The sequence below is a fragment of the Melanerpes formicivorus genome, unplaced genomic scaffold (genome assembly GCF_026170545.1).
Source record: "Melanerpes formicivorus ecotype bairdi unplaced genomic scaffold, bMelFor1.0.p_v2 SCAF_377, whole genome shotgun sequence".
NCBI classification, from domain to species: domain Eukaryota; kingdom Metazoa; phylum Chordata; class Aves; order Piciformes; family Picidae; genus Melanerpes; species Melanerpes formicivorus.
The window spans coordinates 163,362-187,962 of NW_027142729.1; the positions used below are offsets into that span (position 1 = coordinate 163,362).

The window sequence follows — 24,601 nt, forward strand, 5'->3', positions numbered from 1 at the left end:
CTGGGATGGGCACCCAGGGCATGGATCAGTACTCCCTACCCACCAAGAGCTGTACTCTTTTTGCCAACCCTGTCTCTAGCACACTGTAGGCGGTGCTAGGTGGCTGATGCCACCTTGGTCTCTGCTCTGGCACACCCTTTTGGCTTGAGGCAGCAGTCAGTTGCAGAGCCCAAGAGCCATTGCCCACCTCCATTTACCATCTCATTCCTTAATTCCCATGGTGACTGGGCTCTACCTTGTTCTTCCTCTGCATTTGGCACAGCCATAGGATGGCAAGAAAGGACAGCTGTGCGAAGTGATACCTGAAGCCAAGTCTCGTGCCAATCCAAGAGCATTTCAACTCCAGGAATTACCTTCTCCACAGGCAGAATTACTCCCCTTTCAAGAAGCCTTTTCAAGGGAAACCCTGTCTCCTTTCCCAAAGTCACCTGACAACCGAACATCAGCCTCAGAGACAAACCATGCCTGATCTTCAACCAGAGACAAAACCTGAGTTAATCTCAAAGTCAGTTAATCTTTAACTTTTACTGTTCACAGTTAAAGCCTTTATGAGCTGAATGAAGTTCATCTTTGTTCCATAGATTGGAGATGAGATGTTTGTCCTTCCTAACAGGAAGTAAAATGCAGCTTTCCTCATGAAATAAGGTTCATTTTGGTGCTGAGCAGTGAGCATTCATGAGGGCGTCTGGTTGTCTTAAACCTCTCTGGACCATCAAGATCTGTTTGCATCTGGCCGCCTTCAGCATCAAAATATCTCCCTCTCTGAAAGAGGAGACAGGACCTGCAGGCTGAGAAGGGATTTCGGGGCAGAGAAAGGCTGAATTTCAACTCCAGCACATGAGTCTTCATTTTACTTCCTTTCTGCTGGTGGAAGTTCAGTTTCTGTGGCCAGGAGGGCAAAGAGCTGTGCCATGTCACTTTGGGTGGTTCAAGCAGGTGAGCATCTCTCTCCATTCTTTCTCTTCTGAATAAGCCCTGAATGCTGTGCTGCTGTTGGGGTGGAAGGGGAACTGCTCTCTTTCTTTACCCCAAGCTGTGCACACAGGGGCCAGCAGGCCCTGCTTGTTCCCTAGGTCTCCTCAGGGGCAGGGTATAAGAAACAGGGGACATCAGCATCAGGGCTGTCCCCAGTGGGGCTCAGAGAGGAAAATACAAGGGACAGGGATTGGTCATCTTGGGGAAGCAGCCAAGGTATCCCCTGGCTACCTAGGGCCAATTTTTTGTATACCATGAATTTCTCTGCTGCCTTTCTTATACAGAGCTGACTGTGCTTTCCCAGGGGAGTCTGCAGAGCAGGAGACAAGGGCTGCATTCCTAGTCTAGAAAGGACTGGTGGGTCCAGAGAGTCCTTGGGGCAAAGTAAGGATGGCCTCACGGAAAAAGCTGAAGTATCCATTTCCACCCTGGGGGAGATTTTTGTTTCCTACAGACAGGTCCTGTCAGCTTCAAGTAAACCCCACTGCTGTCCAAAACAGAGGCAATCAGCAAAGCTTGTGCTGCCTGTGGATAGTGTATTAAAGAAAGGAATGAAACTTTTGCAAGAGCCATGTTGGAGGGGTTCTTGCAGGACTATCCCATGATCATGAAGGACCCTGCACCATAGTAGGGGAACAGAGGAAGGATGAATGAGGGTCAGGGACAAGATGTTATGGAGTGATGAAAACTCCGATTCCCCAGTCCCCTCTGCCACTTGGCTCAGGAGGCAAAATGGTCAGGAACAAATGAGTGAAATTGAGGCTGGGAGGAAGGCAGGCTAGGGGCAGGTGTCTTGAGTTTGGTTTTGATTTCTCCCCACGCTGCTTGATTTTAAGTTGGCAGTAAATTGAAATGATTTTCCCCAAATCAGGTTGGCTTGCCCATGACAGCAACTGCTAAGAGATCCACCCGTCTTTATGTCAACCCACCAGATTTTCTTTTCTGTTTCTCCCCCTGCCCATTTGGGGAGGGGGAGTGAGAGAGCAGCTAGGTGGGCATCTGGAAGACAGCCAAAATCAGCCCACTGCCATGCTTTCTTGAGAGCTTGGTCAGGGTAACCTCGAGGCCTGGAGTTGGTCTCAAGGACTATGCATGTGAACAGTGGTTCCCTTCCTCTGCCTCTGTGTAAAGAATTAGCTGAGCTGAAGCACCTTCTCCTGTGCTGTGCACAAGCACACACAACTAATTTTGAGTGAGGAGAATGATGTGCAAGGCTGTGAGAATTGTCAGAGAGCTCCACTACACCTGAGATGGGACAAGGACCAGCTGGGAGTCCATCAGAACATCTTACCAACTCTGCCTTCTGTTGTCTACTCCTGTGTCCGTGTGTGTCCCGTACCTCCCTCCCCCGAGTTTCTGGCCACTCTTGTCCTTGCATTGCCAGCTGTACTCTAAGAAAAGGACACAGGAAAGCAGAATGAGCAAGGAGATGTCTGAGGAATCTGGTAAGACAGGGATGGAAAGGAAAAGGAGGCATAAAAAACCTCTGGGTCTCTGGGAGGATTGAGCAGGCTGAGAAGAGATCTGCATCTCCCCCAAAAGCTCTTCACCGAATTCTTTTGAAACACAGCAAAGCCATGGCCTTTGGGGTGGGATGAATTTGGTCAGAGGGAGGGACATCTCTGATGAGAGACATGTCACACGGTAGAAGAGGGTATTGCTGATGGTTGGGGGAGGAAGGCTTTCCAAGGCATATAGCAATGACTTCTGGGCTTCCTTTGCCTTTCTTTGACCACAGAAGTGTCATCCTCTTGTCCAGCTACCAACAGATGGGAAAGGTGAGACTGTAAGTTTCTCCCACTTCCTGTGGGAAGAGGTGCACATTTTCATTGCAAACGCTTTTGCAAGGATGACAACAGAAAGTTGTTGTTCTCTGCATTCTGTGCAAAGGCAAAAGGAAGAGAAAGCTTGCTGCGCTTCTCTTCTCTGTGAGAGCTGCTGCGCAGGTCTGCATCTCCGAGTGTGTCACACCTTCTGGGATTTACTACCCCAAAATCACCTTGCATTTCTTGCTGGCAATCAAGCAATCTCTTCCATCTGTTGCTCTCATTGTTTTGTTTCAGCTTTCTGAGCCTGTGTCGGTACAAGTCCTTCTCAGGGCACCGCAAACAGAGACAGACAAAGCTTCCTTTTCTCCAATAGTTCCAGGAAGATTTCTGGCACTCCTAGGCAAGCACCGACAGAGTGATGGCTGTGAGGTGACATCAGCCTGGCACTGGAGCTGGGCATTCTGAGCAGATGAGGAACCCTGGGCAACACCTGCAGAGAAATCTTGGTTCCTCTGCAGAGAAGCACTGGCCTCCCCCAACGTGGCACCGCCTCCCCCAACGTGGCCCCGCCTCCAAGTGTGGCACCGCCCCCCCAGCATGGCACCGCCCTCAACAACATGGCGCCGGATGCTTTAAAGCGGCTCAGTGCAGGGTCGTGGCCGGTAGAGGTTGGAGCTCCTCCACTGTGTCCCAGGTCAGTGCTAGCCTCTGCTGCTTTGTGGGGTTTCTCTATAGCAGCCGCTGGAGCTGCGCGGGGCTTGGGGGGGTGGCCACCGGCAGGGCAGCGCGGGGCTTTGGAGGGGTGGCGGCGGCGGCCGGCAGGGGATGTCTGGGCTCGGCCGGCGGGGGTGGCCAGCGGGGCTCGGCCGGTGAGGGTGGCCGGCGGGGGTGGCAGCTGCTGCCTCAACTGTACCTAGAAATATCTGGAACTCTGGGCTTCTAGTGCATGCAATAATGACGGAAGTGTGGAACTGTAAGTGATAACAGAATTGGCCCTTTATCTCTTTCACTTTTCTAGTACACCCAGTGTTTCCCCACTCCTGCTAGGAGTCTTGTCTGCAGGTCTCTTGCTGTTCTATACATGTTGTGTGTGTATGTCTACACCAGGAGTGGTCTATACGTTGTGCTTTGGAGAACAAGACCACAAGTAAGTCTGCATTGTGTTGCACTCATGAGGAATGAGCTGCCCTGGGAGGTGATGGAGTCACTATCGCTGCAAGTGTTTAAAGTAATACTGGATGAGGCACTTAGTACCATGGTTTAGTTGATTAGATGATGGTGGGTGATAGCTTGGACTCAGTGATCTTGAAGGTCTTTTCCAACCTGGTTAAGTCTGTATTCTATTCTGCTTTCCCAGTTGCTCCCAGCATGGCCCCTCTGTTCTGCCTCTGCCTCCCAGTAACTCCAAAATCCTTTTCTAGTGATTGGTTGATTGCCAGCAAGAAATGCACCAACTGCAAGGTGATTTTGGGGTAGTAAATCCCAGAAGGTGTGACACGCTTGGAGATGCAGACCTGCACAGCAGCTCTCACAGAGAAGCGCAGCAAAAACTCAGCTATGTGCTGAAGGTGCAAATCCTACTGAGAAGGGCATCCATGGATCAGGGTGATAAAAAGCGGGGCAGCCCCTCAGATGTCTCTCTTTCCTTCCATGATACCACATGGGGGTGGGTGGCGATGCAGGAGAGGAGCAGGTGAGTGAGGGGCGGGGGATGCTGCCCAAAAAAAGCTGCCTGAATGCTCTCAGAAGGGATGAAAACCCATGAAAAAAAGTAAGTATTAGTGTGAGGTATTCCAGCAGAGAAAAAGCTGTGCTCTTAATCGAGAGATTGCAGAACAGTAGTAATGTGGATGCAAAAAGGCTTTGAAATTACTCTTATTTACAAATTAAAAAACCCCACAAGACACACAAAGGAAACATCACTGGTTTTATTTTTAGTTTCTTAATTTGAATGGGAAGTCAAGGGGAATATAGAGGCATGTGGGGACCAATGGAGGGTCTCCTGTGGGTATTTTAGTCGGATGGTTAGGGTTAGGTGGGGGGGGGGGGGGGGGGAAGCTTTGCAGTAGTGGCCTTTGTGGCGGGGGTCCAAATAACCCTAAATATCCAACTAATCCTTTGGGAGACTCTCCAGAGGCCCTCCTGATCCCTCTATGTGCCCCCAAATTCCCCTTTGATACCCCCAGGTGCACCTTAGGTGCCAACCGATCCCCTTAAGAGGGGTGGCAACACTGACCAGTTAGGGGCTTCTCTTGCCCCTGTGTGTGGGGAGCAGCTGAGCAGGGCCCTCTGTGAAGGTTTTTCCATTTGTATTGAAAACTAAGAAACAAAAAGAAAAAAAACCCCAAAGAAACAAAGAAAGGCAACCCCCCCTCCCATGACAGACAAAAAGGAAGGTCTACTGTTTTTATGTGATACACATATTATATTTATGCTTTGAAACCCTGTTTTGCTCTCCCTAGAATTTGCTTTTACATTCCAGAAGCTCTCCTGTTTATCTGGATGTAGAAGAATAGTATGATGTGGGAAGATGTTTTGGGATAACTTTGGAAGACTATGGGGTAGATTTGCCTTTGCTCGAGTCAGAGAAAGCTATGTTTTGCCTTTGACTCTGAGAGTAATGTAAACACTTTGGAACCGAAGGAGAGAAACTGGGCAGAGTTTGGTTGGACATGTTAAAATAGTTTTGTTATTGCGACCTACTGTATGCCTTAATTACATGTATGCCAGTAGAAAATGCCCAACTGAGATGTGCCACATGTGCCTTCTGATTAGACTATATAACTTTGCTGTATAATGTAATAAATGTCTTCAGCTGCTTACATCTGGCCCAGAAAGCACTGCTCGAAGTAAGTAAAACATCGATACTACAACAAATGGTCACCCCGGACAGAGGTAAGTGACTGGGGAAACTGAGGGTTGGTGCCTCCTGTTGAGGAGCACGTATGGGTAATCAAATAACAAAAGAAGATAACTTGATACTCAGAGTCATTTACTTACATCTTGGAGGAAAAAAAAGGGCAACAATGTAGAATGAAAAGACATGGGAGCGGGGAGGGATGGCATCATTCAGGGCGGCAACAAAAGTAAACAAAATTGTTACATCTTCCCTTACAACATGGGGACTAATTAAAGATTCTTTAGATCAATTAGCAGAGCATTATAAAGCTGTTACAATAGTAATGCCATTTCACCAGAACAAAGCTCTTCTTTGACATCTACGCCCCCTAGCCCCTCTTCCCCACCATGGCCACTAAGCTCACCTGCACCCCTGGAGCTGCAGTCACTGGCACCTGGCCAATAGCAACAGCAGCCCACTCCCCCCCTGCTGCTGGACACCCTCCCACTAACTCTTAAAAGTTTTTCCATATGTTTTAATTGTGGACAGAAGGGACACTTTAGGCAAAAAGCATGACTTCGGAGAAGATGACTGTCCTAGAAGCCTGTAAGAAACACTGATTGCCAGATACTTTTGTGTACTTTAGGAACTGCTGCTGTAAGTTGTATGCACTGACATCCAGCAATATGGAGTGGAGAAGAGACAGTGGCATCTGCTACAAGCACCTCGAGTTTTAGGCTCAAAAACATCAATGTAGCTCAAAATGGCTGCCTATGGAAGTCTCTGTGCCTTCAGGGAATCCTACATTTGACCTCAAGGCTGCCTGGAAGGGCAGCTGGTGTGAATTCGGTGGCTTTCTCCCTACCCCCCTTTTTCCCCCCCTCTTTTGTCCCTGTGGTGCCTTTGCTAGCCAGCTGCCTCCCCCTACCCCATTTCTCCCCCCCTTTCTGATAACCTCTCTAGTCTACGAAAAGTTGTGTTCTGATTTAAAGCAACAATGATTATTTCATTATTTCATTATTTCTGATTGTGATGTGTTTTAGAGATTTTTTTTTTCTGTTTTCAATAGTTGTTTTACCTGTAAGCATAATGAATAGTAAGTATTTAGTATTTATAAGTATTAAGTAATTAGTGATTGTACTAAGGTATAAGCATTTAGTAATGAGCTCAAACTTTCATTTTTCTGCGAGTTCAAATTTTAACTTTTGGTTCAAACCTTCTTTTTTCTTTTTTTTTTTTTTTGGTGCCATGGCATTTTGAAAGAGCTCTAACTCTTTATTAGTTTCTTTTTAGACATTGATTTGATAATTTAATTTTAACATAGTTCTTTCAGTTCTGTAGAGATTTTTGGTGTTAGCATAAGAGTTTGCTCTAGGGATAATATAGAATGAGATTTTTTTTTTTTTTTTTTTTTTTTTTTTTGTTTGTTTGAAATGAAATGCTGCAATGATGACCTGAAGTGAAATGTTGTGGGGCTCTCTGAAATGAAATGCTGCAATGCTGACTGTAATGAAATGGTGTGGGGCTCTCTGAAATGAAATGCTGCAATGATGACCTGAAGTGAAATGTTGTGGGGCTCTCTGAAATGAAATGCTGCAATGATGACCTGAAGTGAAATGTTGTGGGGCTCTCTGAAATGAAATGCTGCAATGCTGACTGTAATGAAATGGTGTGGGGCTCTCTGAAATGAAATGCTGCAATGCTGACCTGAAATGAAATGCTGAAATGCTGCGATGATGGCGTGAAATGAAATGGTGTGGGGCTCTGTGAAATGAAATGCTGAAACGCTGCAATGCTGACCTGAAATGAAATAGTGTGGGGCTCACTGAAATGAAATGCTGAAATGCTGCAATGCTGACCTGAAATGAATTGGTGTGGGGCTCTGTGAAATGAAATGCTGAAACACTGCAATGCTGACCTGAAATGAATTGGTGTGGGGCTCTCTGAATTGAAATGCTGAAATGCTGCAATGGTAACCTGAAATGAAATGGTGTGGGGCTCTCCGAAATGAAATGCTGAAACGCTGCAATGCTGACCTCAAATGAAATGGTGAAATGCTGCAATGATGGTGTGAAATGAAATGGTGTGGGGCTCTCTGAAATGAAATGCTGAAATGCTGCAATGTTGACCTGAAATGAAATGGTGTGGGGCGCTCTGAAATCAAAAGAGGTGAGAATTTGAAATGGTGACCTGGAATGCAATGTTGAGTGTGGTCACAATGGAGATGTAGAGGAAAATCTACTAACTGAGTTGGAGTCACGATCTGTGGTTCCATGTCTCTGTGACAGCATGGCCAGAGACAGATGACAATTGTAAATGGGTGTGTGGCCAGTAATTGTATGCCTAGGACCAGTCAGCAAAGCGAGAGAATTTCCTTTGCCTAAAAGGATGGTGGCTCTGTCAGGCTGGACTACTTCAGACCTTGCTCGGTGGGGCTCAGCTCACCACGGTGGTCCCCGGCTCTGCTGAGGACAGCTCTTTGCTCAGATTTTTCCTGGTTTCCGTGTGCTCCCTTCCAGGTAAGTGCCAGGCTCTGCTGCTCTCTGGGGTTCTTCTGTATCAGCTTGTTTGAAATGCTTGCATGTTCTTGGAGGGGATTAAAATCCCTAAGAGGCCAGCTACCCCTGTCACCCACCCCCTCCAACTTCATAGATCTCCTGTTCAACTAGGTGTAGAAGCGCAGTATTAATTTGTCTGAAAAGAGGCTCGGCTCGTCTCAGATGCCATCAGAACCCCTTGAAAGGTATTGTAGCAGCCCAGTTAGGGGCTTCTCTTCCCTTCGTGCATGGGGAAGCAGCTTTGCTGGGCTCTGTTCAGAGGGCTTTGTGTTCAAAATAAAAACAAAAGAGTAAGTAAGTCCACAACAAATAAATAAAAAAAAAAAGGACAACAAATGCCTTCCTGATTCCACACAAGGGAAGGTCCCCGGTTTTTAATTCATCCACCTTTTATAGGTATGTCTGCAAAATCCGTTTTGTTCTACTCTAGAATTTTTTTTTCACTTTGATTTTTTGTCTTAGGGGGCAGCGTGTCTTGGTTCCCTGTGGTGGCTCTGATGGTGCGCTCTGTGAAACGATGGTGCGCTCTGTGAAACGATGGTGCGCTCTGTGAAACGATGGTGCGCTCTGTGAAACGGATCCCTTAAGATCTTAATGAATTGTAGGATGGTTTGTGTGGAATCAGGGGAAGTTCCTCACAGTACTTTAAATGTTTGACACTGATGTTATGAGTGTGCGGGGAGCGTGTGCAAGACTGAGACGTAGAAAATAGCTACGAAGCGAGCAGGAGTCCCAATCTGCGGTTCCACGTCTTCGCGAGGAGTGTGGCCAGAGACGGACGAAGCGAAAGTTGTCAATGGGAGCGTGCCCGGTCTCGGAATGTTTAGGATCAGTTATTGTTATTGCAATTACATTTGTTATGAGTTCTGTACCTTGCAAAAAGGTGCTAGTACATTGTATTATGTGAAATGTAAAAGGGGAAAAAGTGGTGATGTGTAAGGAATGAGGGGGATCACTTAGGAGCTTATAAGATGTGGGATTGTCTCTGAGGAAGCAGGGGAAGTTCCTGCACGAATTGAAAATGTTAGAAACCTTGCTGATGTGCGGAGCGTGCGGGGAGCGTGTGCAAGACTGAGATGTAGATAATACCTACGAAGCGAGCGGGAGTCCTGTGGTGGGTTTGGAAGGGGTAAGGCCAAGAAGCCTCCTCCCTTCCCCCTTGTAAAGTAAAAGGGAAAAAAAAATTGAAGGGAAAGGAAAAAAAACCTCACAAGCTGAATTAGCAAAGCAGTGGAGCTATATTTACAAAGCAATGTAGGGAATGCAGGGGAATATTTTCAAATTTACAATATATACAAAGATATACAACAGAGCAACACAGAAATGAGAGTGACCCCCCTCGGCAGAGGGGTCCCCCACCTCCGCTCTCCCCTCTCTTCCCCCCCTTTCCCCAGAATGGGATAGAAAGAGAAAGAAAAGAGAGAAAAAAAAGTTAGAAGCAGTTCGTGTTAATTGGAAGGGAGTTAATATACAGGCCTGGTATCTTGTTTTCAAGGCCAAGGCCTTGGCAGAAAGCCCAGCACAGGCAGAGCTGCTGCACGAAGAAAAGGCGGAAGCAAGACTGATAGAAAAGTTGTGGAAATGTCCAGTTCACTCCCAGTTCAGAAGGTGCTTCCTCCCACTCTCCCAATGAAACTAGTTTAGACTATTCCTTCCGTTTACCAACTTCCGTCCACCATATTCCCTTTCTTAAGGGGGCAACGTCAACCGGCCACAGTCCACCCCTTCTAAACAATTTCATTGGCTGTTCATACTGTCCATCCAATCCAAAACGATATTTACAGTTCGTGAGTAAAGTTCATAGTCCATTCCGGCTATGCTCAGAAGTAGATGATTCAAAAGTCCAAGAAAATCAGAAAATGAAAAAAATGGAAAACAGTTCATTTCTTTGCCGACAAAGCGAAGAAAAGGGAAACAGGGATTCTCAGGGTCTCTTAGTTGACTCAGGGATCTCAGGGTTCGTGCACCGTAGATTCCTCGTTGATTCTTCCTTTGGACGCGATGTAGCTGTACAACAGTTCGAAATTAACCTCTTTCAGCTAAAGTTAAATTTCTTTGTGGAATACACTGAATTTCACCATTCTCTTGCATTACCCAATAAGTGTGACCCGGACCTTCAGCTGAAACCACCCCTCGGACAGGCTTAGCCTCTCCTGAGGGTAAAAATACCCAAACAGTTTTACCTAACAGATTCTTTTCTCTAACAACAGGAACTCTATCACCTTCTACTTTTCGTAGCAAATCTGAATGTGCAGGTCCAGCTCGGTTCACTGAACCTCTACTATTTACCAGCCAGGTTGCTTGTGCTAAATGTTTTTCCCAGTTTTTCAAAGATCCACCTCCCATGGCTTTGAGAGTGGTCTTCAACAAACCGTTGTAGCGTTCAATCTTCCCTGAAGCTGGTGCATAGTAGGGAATGTGGAATATCCACTCAATACCATGCTCTTTTGCCCAGTTCTTTACAAGGTTGTTCTTGAAATGAGTTCCGTTGTCTGATTCAATCCTCTCTGGAGTTCCGTGTCTCCACAGGATCTGTCTCTCCAGACCGAGAATGGTGTTGCGTGCAGTTGCATGTGGAACTGGATAAGTTTCCAACCATCCAGTGTTTGCCTCTACCATAGTAAGCACGTATTGCTTACCAGAACGAGAACGTGGTAGAGTGATGTAGTCAATCTGCCAAGCTTCACCATACTTGTACTTGGACCATCTGTCACCATACCACAAGGGCTTAAGTCGTTTTGCCTGCTTAATAGCAGCACAAATGTCACAGTCATGGATGACTTGCGTGATAGCATCCATGGAAATGTCTATGGATCTGTCACGAGCCCATTGGTATGTTGCATCTCTGCCTTGATGTCCTGACGAATCATGAGCCCACCGAGCTAAGAATATCTCACCTCAGTGTTTCCAGTCGAGATCAAGATTAGAGTCCATGTCTACTTGAGAAACTCTTGCAGCTAGATCTGCCTGATGGTTGTGTTGCTGTTCCTCAGTAGCTTTGCTCTTAGGAATGTGAGCATCGATGTGTCTCACTTTCACTGGAATTCTCTTGATTCGGTCAGCAATGTCCTGCCATAGGTTGGCTGCCCAAATGGGTTTTCCTTTCCTCTGCCAGCCACTCTTCTTCCAGTTCTTTAGCCAACCCCATAGAGCATTGGCTACCATCCATGAGTTGGTGTAGAGATAAAGCTTTGGCCATCTCTCACGTTCAGCCACGTCGAGAGCTAGCTGGACAGCTTTTACCTCTGCAAACTGACTGGATTCTCCTTCTCCATCTTTCGCTTCTGCAACTCGGCGTGTTGGACTCCACACTGCAGACTTCCACCTTCGCTTGTTTCCAACAAGACGACAGGAACCGTCTGTGAACAGAGCATATTTCTTTTCATCATCAGAAAGGTCATTGTAAGGAGGAGCTTCCTCAGCACGAGACACTTTCTCCTCTGGAGGTTTAGCACAGTTGATGCCTTCAGGCCAACTTGAGATCACCTCCACTAGACCAGGTCTTTCAAGATTTCCCATTCGAGCTCTCTGTGTTATCAGAGCCATCCACTTGGACCAGGTTGAGTCTGTGGCATGATGTGGTGTGGAGCCTTTGCCTTTGAACATCCAATTCAAAACTGGTAATCTGGGAGCTAAGAGAAGTTGTGATTCAGTTCCAATCACTTCAGAAGATGCTTTTACTCCTTCATAGGCAGCTAAAATTTCTTTCTCTGTTGGAGTATAATTAGCCTCTGAACCTCTGTAACCTCGACTCCAGAAACCAAGAGGTTGTCCACGTGTCTCACCTGGAGCTTTTTGCCACAAGCACCAGGTTGGACCATTGTCACTTGCAGCTGTGTACAAAATGTTCTTAATGTCTGGACCATCTCGGACAGGTCCCAGACCCATTGCTTGAATCACCTCTTGTTTTATCTGGTCAAAGGCTGCTTGTTGTTCAGGTCCCCAGTGGAAATGGTTTCTCTTTCGAGTCACATCATACAGAGGTTTCACAATCTGACTGTATCCAGGAATGTGCAGTCTCCAAAATCCCACTATCCCCAAGAAACGTAGGGTCTCTTGCTTGTTTGTGGGACTTGCCATGGTAGAGACTCTATTTACCACATCCACTGGAATGTGTCGGCGTCCATCCTGCCACCGCACTCCCAGAAATTGAATCTCTGTGGTAGGTCCTTTCACCTTGTCTCGCTTGATGGCAAAACCTGCATTCAGAAGAATGTCAATGATTTTGTTACCTTTCTCGAAGACTTCCTCAGCAGTTTTACCCCAGACGATGATGTCATCGATGAACTGGATGTGTTCTGGAGCACTGCCTTTCTCCAGAGCATCGTGGATCACTGCATGACAGATGCTTGAGCTGTGGATCCAGCCCATTGGCAGTCTGTTGAAAGTGTACTGAATTCCTCTCCAGGTGAAAGCAAACTGAGGCCTGCATTCCTCTGCTATGGGAATAGAGAAAAATGCATTAGCAATGTCTATGGTAGCATACTATTTGGCCTCTTTGGATTCCAGCTCATACTGTAGCTCCATCATGTCTGGTACTGCTGCACTCATAGGTGGTGTCACTTCATTTAGGGCTCGGTAGTCTACCGTCAGACGCCAGTCTCCATTCTGCTTTCGCACAGGCCACACTGGACTGTTGAAAGGTGAATGAGTTTTGCTGATGACTTTCTGACTCTCCAACTGACGAATCAGATTCTGAATGGGCAACAAAGAGTCACGGTTGGTTCTGTATTGTCTGTGATGCACAGTCTGAGAAGCAACCGGCAATTTAATGTCCTGTATCTTATGTTGTCCCACAACTGCAGATTCATCAGAAAGTTCGGGTCTGGCAGATAGCTTCAATTTTTGTCCATCAATTTCTATAGAAGCTACTCCAAAAGCCCATTTGTAACCTCTAGGGTCTTTGAAACGCCCTTCTCTCAGAAAATCAATTCCCAAAATACAAGGTGCATCAGGTCCGGTCACAACTGTATGCTTCCTCCATTGTTTACCAGTTAGACTTATATTAACCTCTACCTTACTTAACTCTTGAGATCCACCAGTGACTCCCAGAATAGTTATAGACTCTGATCCCTGATAATTTGATGGTATTATGGTGCACTGAGCTCCTGTGTCAACCAAGGCCCTGTACTTCCGAAATTGTGAAGTGCCAGGCCACTGGATGTACACATCCCAATAGATTCTATTATCTCTGTTATCCCTCTCCTCCCCCTGGCGGGAGGCAGGGCACCCCTAGTTATGGGGAACATGCGCACATGTGCATTGCACATAGTTTGCAGGGTTATAACTTTGCATGTTATAACTGGAGCCACTGTTGGAGCCATAAGAGTCGTTCTGGGAAACTGTGGAAGTAACAGCTACCCTTCTGGTATTGCTATCTCGTGTTCTGCCACTTTGCAATTCCCTCAGTCTCCTGAAAGGATTAGAAGTTGGTTGGCCATCCCAGCGGTTCATATTCTCACCAAACTGATCACGCAGAGTTATCCAAATAGTTCTACATGATTGCCTTGGTGGTCTGTTTTGGAATGACCTGTTTTGGAATGTCCTGTTTTGGAATGACCTCCTTGGAGGACGTGTATTCCTCACAGATGAAACTTGTATCCACCTGGAGGAAGAATTGAAACTATCCCTTTGTGCCAATTGGGATATGGAATTTCTAAATTCATCCTTTAACTCTCTTATGCAATTCTGAATATCACCAGACATTGTTTTAATGGCCGAAACCAAAGAACCACGTGTCATGCTATCCTCCAATTGTCTCATTTGATCACTGAATTGGCCAACCGTGGGAGAAGCTCCACCATAACTTCTTGACACAATTCTGCTTGCCAGAATGTTTGCATAATTAGAAGGAGCAAGTTTGATGATCTTTTTAGCAAGACCAATACCCACAGGAATGTCATCAGGATTCAGAGTTTCATGTTCACCATAGAGTAGCTCTCTAACAGCAAATTCTCTCAAGCGCTTAATTCCCTCATCTATGGTAGTCCAGGGTTTAGGATTCCAGGGAAGATCATCTCGGGAAGGGTATCTCAGGGCAACCGCCATTAAAAGGCGTATCCACAGATTAACCTTACCGAGAGCTTCGCCTAGATGTCTATCTATTCCATTGTCCCTTGAGAGAGTTCCTAACTGAGCTGCTGACTTGTCTCCAACTGTTAGAGCTGAAGCACCTGTATCATAACACCTACTAAGCCAAGCTAGAACTGGCTCCTTATCTGCCCTGGTGAAATCTTTACGGACATTTCGCAATTCCTCGTGGGGCGAAGAACAGTCTGAAATATCATCTTGATCTTCATCTCCCTGAATTCTTTGCCCATATAATCCTGCTGTCATTTTCCTAAGGATCTCTTTAAGCTAAGAACCACCTTTGCCAGCTGCTTTCCTAGCTTCATCTCTATCCTGCTTTGATCTCACTAGGTTAGCTAGATCTTTAAAACAAACCTTCTCTTCCTCCTGAGCAGGATCTTTTAGAGTAGAGGGCCCCTCACCAGGGTCAGTCTCCTCCTCTTCTTCTCCATCTTTGGCCTTTCTACCTCTAGTCTTTAAAGGAGCCACCTTAACTGGAGCTGTGTTTGAATTTACAGCCCCCTTAATGGAAACTGACAGGTCCTGAGATAAATCAGCTGCTGGGGCAGTGACTTCTGGTCCCACCGAGGGAGTGGGTGGAAGTGATGTTGCTCCGTTAATGGCCGACGGAGAAGAAGAAGAAGGAGAAGGAGTAGGCGCCATGTTGATACCAGCCGATGCCCTTGGCTGCTTGCCAGAATCAGCAAAGTCATTTAGAGCTGCTTTACCAATTAACTTTTTAGCTTTCTTTTTAACTGACACGGGTTCTCCACAGTCCTCGTCACTAGATGACTCTGGGACTGATCGGGATCCACAGCGTTTTCTTTTTGATCTAGTTTTAATAACAAAACACGCCCTGGACACCTTTCTCTCTCGCCGCAAAGAGACCAGCAGATACACGTTAATTATCACTGAGAGCAGGATTATACACATGAAATAAATCACCTTTGGATCCCAGGCATCACCTAAAGTTACTGCCTCCTCAGGCGGAATCTTAAAACCCTTTATCTCAATTGGGAGAGTGGTGGAGGTAACATTCCTGTATCTCACTGGCCATAATAAATTAATACATTTTCCATACCATAGTTTAACTCTATACATAACCCACATATAAATTGTCCGCACCAAATATTTACCCAGGTAATCCAAAATCAAACCCAAACAATATCTGTAAACCAGAGCCCCAAAAATTGAAAAGAATAATCGCTCCACAAACCACAATACCTTCATGTTTGCTAATTCAGCTGGAAAACACTAAATCAATCAAGTAATAAATTAAATTAATTATCTGCCCCACGTTGGGCGCCAATTAAAAACATGTGGTGGGTTTGGAAGGGGTAAGGCCAAGAAGCCTCCTCCCTTCCCCCTTGTAAAGTAAAAGGGAAAAAAAAATTGAAGGGAAAGGAAAAAAAAACTCACAAGCTGAATTAGCAAAGCAGTGGAGCTATATTTACAAAGCAATGTAGGGAATGCAGGGGAATATTTACAAATTTACAATATCTACAATATATACAAAGATATGCAACAGAGCAACACAGAAATGAGAGTGACCCCCCTCGGCAGAGGGGTCCCCCACCTCCGCTCTCCCCTCTCTTCCCCCCCTTTCCCCAGAATGGGATAGAAAGAGAAAGAAAAGAGAGAAAAAAAAGTTAGAAGCAGTTCGTGTTAATTGGAAGGGAGTCAATATACAGGCCTGGTATCTTGTTTTCAAGGCCGAGGCCTTGGCAGAAAGCCCAGCACAGGCAGAGCTGCTGCACGAAGAAAAGGCGGAAGCAAGACTGATAGAAAAGTCGTGGAAATGTCCAGTTCACTCCCAGTTCAGAAGGTGCTTCCTCCCACTCTCCCAATGAAATTAGTTTAGACTATTCCTTCCGTTTACCAACTTCCGTCCACCATATTCCCTTTCTTAAGGGGGCAACGTCAACCGGCCACAAGTCCCGATCTGCGGTTCCACGTCTTCGCGAGGAGCATGGCCAGAGACGGACGAAGCGAAAGTTGTCAACGGGCGTGTGGCTAGTAATTGTATGTGTAGTACCGGTCAGTAAAGAGAGACAATTTTCTTTCCCTAGAAGGATGGTGGCTCCTTCAAGCCTGGCTACTTTAGACTGGGCTCGGTGGGGCTCAGCTCCTCTTGGTGGTGCCAGGCTCTGCCGAGGTTGGCTCTTTGCTCAGCTTTTTTGATGTCCTTGCGTTCCCCAAGGTAAGTCCAAGCCTCTGCTGCTCTCTGGGGTTCTTCTGTATCAACCTAGAATGTTTGAAATGCCTGCATGTTCTTGGAGGGGATTAAGACCCCTAGGAGACCAGCTCACCCTGACCCCTCTCCTCCAACTCCATAGCTCTCTTGTTTAACGAGGTGTAGAAGTGTGGTATTCATCTGTCTAAAAAGAGGCTTTGAAATGAGCTACACAGGGTTCTGGAATATGTAAGCTTACAGTGCGTCCGTGTAATACACAAGGAGTGCCTTTTCCTTTGCGTGTGTTGTAGGGTTATTAAATATTCACTGATTAGGGTGTGTCTGTTTTTCTTTCTTTTATTAGAATGGAAAGCCTTCTGAACAGAAGCTGGCTGAGCTCCTTCCCATGCACAGCGGTAACAAACTCACTGCGGGGCTGCTGAACTCTGTAAACAAACTCACTGCGGGGCTGCTGAACTCTGTAAACAAACTCACTGCGGGGCTGCTGAACTCTGTAAACAAACTCACTGCGGGGCTGCTGAACTCTGTAAACAAACTCACTGCGGGCCTACTGAACTCTGTAAACAAACTCACTGCGGGGCTGCTGAACTCTGTAAACAAACTCACTGCGGGGCTGCTGAACTCTGTAAACAAACTCACTGCGGGGCTGCTGAACTCTGTGTCCCTTAGGGACGTAATGAATTGTAGGATGGCTTGAGTGGAGGCAGGAGAGATTCCTCCTATGTTTGACACCCTGTTGATGTTTGAGTGTGTGAGTGAGAGCGGGCACGGCAGAGACGTAGAAAATAGCTACGAAGCGAGCAGGAGTCCCGATCTGCGGTTCCACGTCTTCGCGAGGAGCGTGGCCAGAGACGGACAAAGTGAAAGTTGTCAACGGGAGCGTGTGCAAGACTGAGACGTAGATAATACCTACGAAGCGAGCGGGAGTCCCGATCTGCGGTTCCACGTCTTTGCGAGGAGCGTGGCCAGAGACGGACGAAGCGAAAGTTGCAAATGGGTGCGTGGCTAGTAATTGTACGTGTAGGGCCGGTCAGTAAAGAGAGACCATTTTCTTTCCCTAGAAGGATGTCGGCTCCGTCAAGCCCGGCTACTTTATACCGGGCTCGGTGGGGCTCAGCTCCCCTCGGCAGCGCCAGGCTCCGTTGAGGTTGGCTCTCTGCTCAGCTTTTTGGATGTCCTTTGGTTCCCCTCCAGGTAAGTCCAAGCCTCCTCTGCTCTCTGGGGTTCTTCTGTATCAACCTAGAAGGTTTGAAATGCCTGTATGTTCTTGGAGGGGATTCTGACCCCTCTCCTCCAACTCCACGGCCCTCTCGTTTAAGAGGTGTAGAAGCGTGGTATTCATCTGCCCGAAAAGGGGCTTCGAAACGAGCTCCACGGGGTTGCGGAATATGTAAGCTTACAGCGTGTCCATCTAATACGCAAGGAACGCTTTTTCCGTTGCGTGTGTTGTAGGGTTTTTAAGTATTCACTGTCTTGGGTGTGTCTGTTTTTCTTTCTTTTATTAGAATGGAAAGCCTTCCGAACAGAAGCTGGCTAAGCTCCCTCCCATGCTCAGCGGTAACAAACTGCGTTGCTGCCAAACTCTGTAAAGAGACCGCATTGCCGCTGAACTCTGTAGGCGGACTGTGTCGCCGCCGAACTCTGTAAACAAATTGTGTTGCTGTTGAACTCTGTAAAGTGAAAGTGTTGCCGCTGAACCCTGTGAACAGTCGGTGTTGCCGCTGAACCCTGTGAACGGTCGGTGTTGCCGCTGAACCCTGTGAACGGTCGGTGTTGCCGCTGTAAACTCTGTAAATGGACTGTGTTGGTCCTAAACCCTGTGTCCCTTAGGGACGTAATGAATGGTAGGATGACTTGTGTGGAGGCAGGGGAGGTTCCTCCTATGTTTGACACCCTGTTGATGTTTTGAGTGTGCGAGTGAGAGCGGGCACGACTGAGACATAGAAAACAGCTACGAAGTGAGTGGGAGTCCCGATCTGTGGTTCCACGTCTTCGCGAGGAGCGTGGCCAGAGACGGACGAAGCGAAAGTTGCAAATGGGAGCACGGCCAGTCACGGAATCTGCAGCATTAGTCCTTGTTGCACTTCATTGTGGTTTGGTGTAGGATGCGTATATGGTTTCTAGAACTAATAAAGTAAGAAACAAAACCAGGGCAAGGAAGTAGCGACATCCTTCTGAAAACAAATGAAGGAAGGTCCCCTGCTGAAGGAAAGAACATGTCATATTTCTAAACTGTGTGTTGTAGTACTTGCAATTTGTTTTTGCATGCTAGAAGCCTTTGCAGGTAAGTGAGGAGAATGACAGGGGTGCTAGCTAAAGATTTCTAAATATCCAGTAATAGCATTTGTGAGTATGGAGGTAGGAAGGAGAGATTATTCAGGTGGAGATTAGGGGAAGGGGGTGGATCGGTGAAGGGGGTGGATCGGTAAAGGGGTGGATCAGTAAGCATTAAGTTTGGGGTCGGGGTTAATGATAGTGTGGTGGTCGGGGGGTTTACGCTTAGGGTCGCGGACAGTACTGGGATGGGGGGGTGGGGGTTAGGGTTAGGGGGTTGGGTTAGGGTTAGGGGGTTGGGTTAGGGGGTTAGGGTTAGGGGGTTGGGTTAGGGGGTTGGGTTAGGGTTAGGGGGTTGGGTTAGGGGGTTGGGTTGGGGTTAGGGTTAGGGGTTAGGGTTGGGGTTAGGGTTGGGGTTAGGGGTAGGGGTTAGTTTTCATGTTCTCTTCATCTATTAATAGCAGAAGAAACGCCCCCTTGATTCCAGTATTTCTTGCTGTAGTTCAGAGGTAGAGTTGGCTTTCCCTCTGACCTTTTATACTTTTACTTTGTGTTAAGTGGAATCCAAAACTGAATAGGATACTTTGTGTAAAGCTTGAGCAGCCCTTAACTTTCGAATTATTATACTGCATGCACTACTCCTTTGCAACATTCACAGGACTGTGGTGGTGTCAGATAGTTCACTTCTGTGCCCCAGGGTGCCTGCGAACCGCCATCCTTTGGCGGGGGAAGGGGTCCTGGCGCATTCGGGGAGCTTGCAGTGCGGTTTCCGGTGTCGCTGCTGGCCCGGGACTCCCAGGTGTGTTCCTTCCGGCGTCTGAAGGTGGTCTGGGGCCATCGGTAGGGCTTTTGGGGGTGAGGGAGGAGGTCTGGGGACACCTAAAAGGGTCTGGGGATATGTAAAGTTCTCGTGGGGCCATCTGAAAGGATCAAGGGTCCTGGGAGACAACTGGGAAACAACTGGGAGCATGACCCAGGAATTCCCAGTACCCCCCTCAGTCCCCCATTTCCCTCCCAGAGCCCTTTACAGCCTCCCAGTCCATCCCATTTTCTCCTACACCTTTCCCAGTCTGGGAGGAGACTGGTAGGGGCTGGAAGTTTCTGGGAGAGTCTGGGAGCCATACCTGCAGCACCTGGAGTCAGACCTGGAGCCCTGGGAGACAACTGGAAGCAGCAGGAACCCAACTGGGACAAAACTGGGAGACAGCTGTGAAAGTCCCCTCCCAGTCCATTCCCACTATGTCCCCTCCCTGTCCCTCCACGTCCCCTCCCACACTGTCCCACTCCCCTCCCAGTCCCCTCCCAGTCCCTCCCTGTTTATTCCTGTCCCTCCCAGTACCTCCCAATCCCTTCTACTCCTATCCCAGTATAGGAGACCAGTAGGGACCAGGAGGCACTGGGAGACATACCTGGATCAGGTGGAGGCATTGCTGGAGCCCTGGGACACAACTGGAAGCAGTGGGAACCCAACTGGGAGCACTAGGGGTCCCTGGGAGGAACTGGGAGACAACTGGGGGAGCACTGGGAGTATCTCCCCGTGACCACCCAGTGCCCCCCGAGCCCCTCCAGACCGCCCCAAAGTCTTTCCACAGTCTCTGAGTTCTTCCCAGTGCCATGTAGAGCCCTTCCCAGTACCTCCCAGTTAACCCTTAGAATTCCCCAGTGCCCCTCACTCCCCCCCAGTAACCTTCCCCCCCCAGATCCTTTCACAGCCTCCCAGTACCTCCCAGTACTCTCCTGATCCCCTCCCAGTGTCTCCCAGTCCTTTCCCAGTCTGGGAGGAGGCTGGCAGGGACTGAGAGGCACTGGGAGGGACTGGGAGCCATACCTGCAGCACCTGGAGTCAGTTCTGGAGCCCTGGGAGACAACTGGAAGCAGCAGGAACCCAACTGGGAGCACGTCCCCATAGCTCCCAGTGCCCCCCTGAGCCCCTCCAGACTGCCCCAAAGTCTCTCCGCAGTCTCTGAGTTTTTCCCAGTGCCATTCAGAGCCCTTCCCAGTACCTCCCAGTTAACCCTTATAGTTCTCCAGTGCCCCTCACTCCCCCCCAGTAACCCTCCCCCCCCCAGAGTCCTTCCACAGCCTCCCAGTACCTTCTAGTACTTCCCAGTAACCCCCAGTTCCTCCTAGTACCTCCCAGTCTCACATAATCACATAATCAACCAGGTTTGAAGAGACCTCAGATCTCATCAATTCCCTCCTATGTCTGCATCCCTATCCCCTCCTCACAATTAAACCATGGCTCCAGGTGCCACATCCAGTTCTTTTTTGGAACACCTCCAGGGGTGGGGACTCCACCACCTCCCTGGGCAGCACATTCCAATGGCCAATTCCTCTTTCTGGGATGAACTTTGTCCTCACCTCCAGCCTAAACTTCCCCTGGCACAGCTTGAGACTGTGTCCTCTTGTTCTGGTACTGGGTGCCTGGGTGAACAGACCAAACCCCACCTGGCTACAACCTGCCCTCAGGTAGTTGTAGAGAGCAAGAAAGTCTCCCCTGAGCCTCCTGTTCTCCAGGCTAAGCAACCCCAGCTCCCTCAGCCTTGCCTCACAGGGCTGTGCTCCAGACCCCTCCCCAGCTTTGTTGCCCTTCTCTGGACACCTTCCAGCATCTCAACATCTTTCCTAAACTGAGGGGCCCAGGAACTGGACACAGAACTCAAGGTGTGGCCTGACCAGTGCTGAGCACAGGGCAGAATGACCTCCCTGCTCCTGGTGGCCACACTGTTCCTGATGCAGGCCAGGATGTATTTGGCCTTCTTGGCCACCTGGGCACACTGCTGGCTCATGTTCAGCTGGTGTCAACCAGCACCCTCAGGTCCCTTTCTGCCTGGTTCCTCTCCAGCTAGTCTGACCCCAGCCTGTAGCAATGCCTGGGGTTGTTGTGGTAATGTGTAGAACCTGGCACTTGGATGTGTTCAATATCATGCCCTTGGACTCTGCCTGGAGGAAAGCAGAAAGTATCTATGGAAGGTTTCAGGACAGGAAAGAACAACAGGCTGCTGACGACGGAAGAACGGTCTGATGATAAAGAAGAGCTGACTGCAGTAAACAGCCTGAAGTGCGAGACAGAAGGACGCTCGCCTCCATGCTGGAGAAGCTCAATCCCTCCCAGTCTCCTTCTCATCTTGCAGCGTGGCAGATTTCCCGGAGTGGGAAAGCAGAGTCACGCTCTCTTTGGTCAGTGCAGTTTAGGTGGGAAGTGCTTCCACTGGCTCCATTGGTCCAGATCACCCCAGTTTGGGCTCTGTTTACTTTGGGGCCATTTGGGCCCATTTAGGATCCTCTTTGGGACTTTTTTCCCAGTTGTTCCCAGTTCCTTCGGAGCTCTCTCACAGTTCTCCCAGTGCCTCCCACTTGAGCCTCCACTACCTCTTAGTCTCTACCAGTTTCCTCCCAGTTTTCTTTCAGTCTCTGACAGTTTCCTCCTCCTTCCCTCCCAGATTCCACCTCGTGCCCTCCCAGTCACTCCCAGTTTCTTCCCAGTCGCTTCCAGTTCTCTCCCAGTCCTTCGGTGGGAGGAAACTGTTGGGACCGGGAGGGCACTGGGAGGAGGCCATTACTGTGTAGTTTGGTAATACTGATGGCTGCAGCTGGTGCTGAGCTAAACAGAATGATCTCAGAAGGCTTTTGCTCTGAAGCCAGAGCTGCCTGCTGGGGGAACGAACGTTTTTCTGACAGCTCTTAGAGGAACATTTCTGTACAGGTGTTCCCCAGGGCTCCTCAGGTGCTCAGAACTCAACGTGTTGCCTTGGAGGGGAATAAAACCCATGGAAAGCTGAGCGTCAGGTGACAACGCAGGCACCGCCCCCCCCAGCGTGGCACCGCCCCCCCAGCGTGGCACCGCCCCCCCCCGTGTGGCAGCGCCCCGCCCAGCGTGGCACCGCCTCCCCAGCGTGTCACCGCCCCCCTCCAGCGTGGCACCGCCCCCCCCAGCGTGGCACCGCCCCCCCCAGCGTGGCACCGCCCCCCCTAGCGTGGCACCGCCCCGCCCAGCGTGGCACCGCCCCCCCCCCAGCGCGGCACCGCCCCCCCCCAGCGCGGCACCACCCCGCCCAGCGTGGCACCACCCCCCTCCAGCGTGGCACCGCCCCCCCCAGCGTGTCACCGCCCCCCAGCCTGAACCCCACCCCCCAGCATGGCACCGCCCTCAACAACATGGCGCCAGATGCTTTAAAACGGCTCAGTGCAGGGTTGTGGCTGGTAGAGGTTGGAGCTCTTCTGCTGTGTCCCAGGTCAGTGCCAGCCTCTGCTGCTTTGTGGGGTTTCTCTATAGCAGCCGCTGGAGCTGCGCGGGGCTTGGGGGGGGGGGGGGGGGGGGGGGGGGGGGGGCATGTCCGGGCTTGGCCGGCGGGGCTCTGCGGGGGTGGCGGCTGCTGCCTCAGCCGTACCCAGGGATACCTGGAACTCTGGGCTTCAACTGCATGCAATAATGACAGAAGTGCGGAGCTGTAAGTGATAACAGAATTGGCCCTTTATCTCTTTCTCTTTTCTAGTACACCCAGTGTTTCCCCACTCCTGTTAGGAGTCTTGTCTGCAGGACTCTTGCTGTTCTACACATGTGGGGTGTGTGTGTATGTCTACATCAGGAGCGGTCTATATGTTGTGCTTTGGAGAACAAGACCACAAGTAAGTCTGCATTGTGTTACGCTCAGGAGGAATGGGCTGCCCTGGGAGGTGATGGAGTCACCATCACTGCAAGTGTTTAAAGTAAGACTGGATGAGGCACTGAGTACCATGGTTTAGTTGATTAGATGGTGGTGGGTGATAGGTTGGACTCAAGTGTTCTTGAAGGTCTTTTCCAACCTGGTTAAGTCTGTATTCTATTCTGCTTTCCCAGTTGCTCCCAGCATGGCCCCTGTGTTCTCCCTCTTCCTCCCAGTAACTCCAAAATCCTTTTCTAGTGCTCCCAGTGCCTTCCCAAGTCTCCCAGTGGGGCCCCAGATCTTTCCTCAGTGGGGAAGTGTCCTCCCAGCATGCCAAACTCTCTTCTTGGTGCTCCAAGTACCACCAGATGCTGACTGTGTGTTTTGGGACAGCATCAGTTCACAGCTCTGTGAGTTAAATGAACGCTGAAGGGAGAACAAATGATTTTGTAGTATTTTTATTGGATGCATGCTAACCTTCTCACAGCTTTACAATGTGAGTAACTGAGATCTGTTCTTTGCTTTTTGCTTTATTCTTTACAGATTGACACTTTGCTTTCCACTTCATTAACCGAGCAAGCAAGACGTGCAGCAGCGACACGGTCGGCACAAGGGCTACAGCTGCTGCGACGGTACAGCCTCGCCCTGCCAGCCTAGCAGGGGATCTCCTGCTTGGCTTGTGTGGGCTCCAGGTAGGGTTTGATCTCTGTCAGTCAGGAAGGAAAGGCTGAAAAGGAAATTGCTCAGTCCACACTTTTACCGAGGAGCTGAAGCTTCTGCCAGTGTAGACTCCAACCGAGCAGGTAGGTAAGCAGAAGTCCTCTGATGGGTATAACAGGGGTGGCAAAGAGACTTCCCTTGTTTCCAGTGTGGAAAAACTCTTGTTTGTCCCCTGACCCCAGGAGCTTCTCACAGGGGCTGTGTTCCTCATTAACAGCAAGGCTGCGCTTGGCCCCTGGGGATGCTGCAACCGGAGCAGAGAAGCTGTGTTCCTGGCAGTTCTCTCTCCACCTGGATCAGGATGAAGGTGCAGGCCATTGCTCTGCAGCTGGGCACTGCTGAGAGCTGCAGCTAGTGCCCAGATCAAAGACAGCTTTGTCTCTAAAGCCAGTGCTTCTCTGTGGAGGAACCAAGATTTCTCTGCAGGTGTTGCCCAGGCTTCCTCATCTGCTCAGAATGCCCAGCTCCAGTGCCAGGCTGATGTCACCTCACAGCCATCACTCTGTCGTTGCTCGCCTAGGAGTGCCGGAAATCTTCCTGGAACTATTGGAGAAAAG

The 24,601-nt window shown here is 49.0% G+C and overlaps 1 long non-coding RNA gene across 1 annotated transcript; it reads left to right on the plus strand.

The window, feature by feature from the left end:
- Positions 1-22,836: 22,836 nt before the first annotated feature.
- Positions 22,837-23,996, plus strand: LOC137459584 (uncharacterized). The gene is made up of 3 exons (XR_010992406.1): positions 22,837-22,913; positions 23,175-23,307; positions 23,868-23,996. It is a non-coding gene; the product is annotated as an uncharacterized lncRNA (long non-coding RNA).
- Positions 23,997-24,601: the final 605 nt, after the last annotated feature.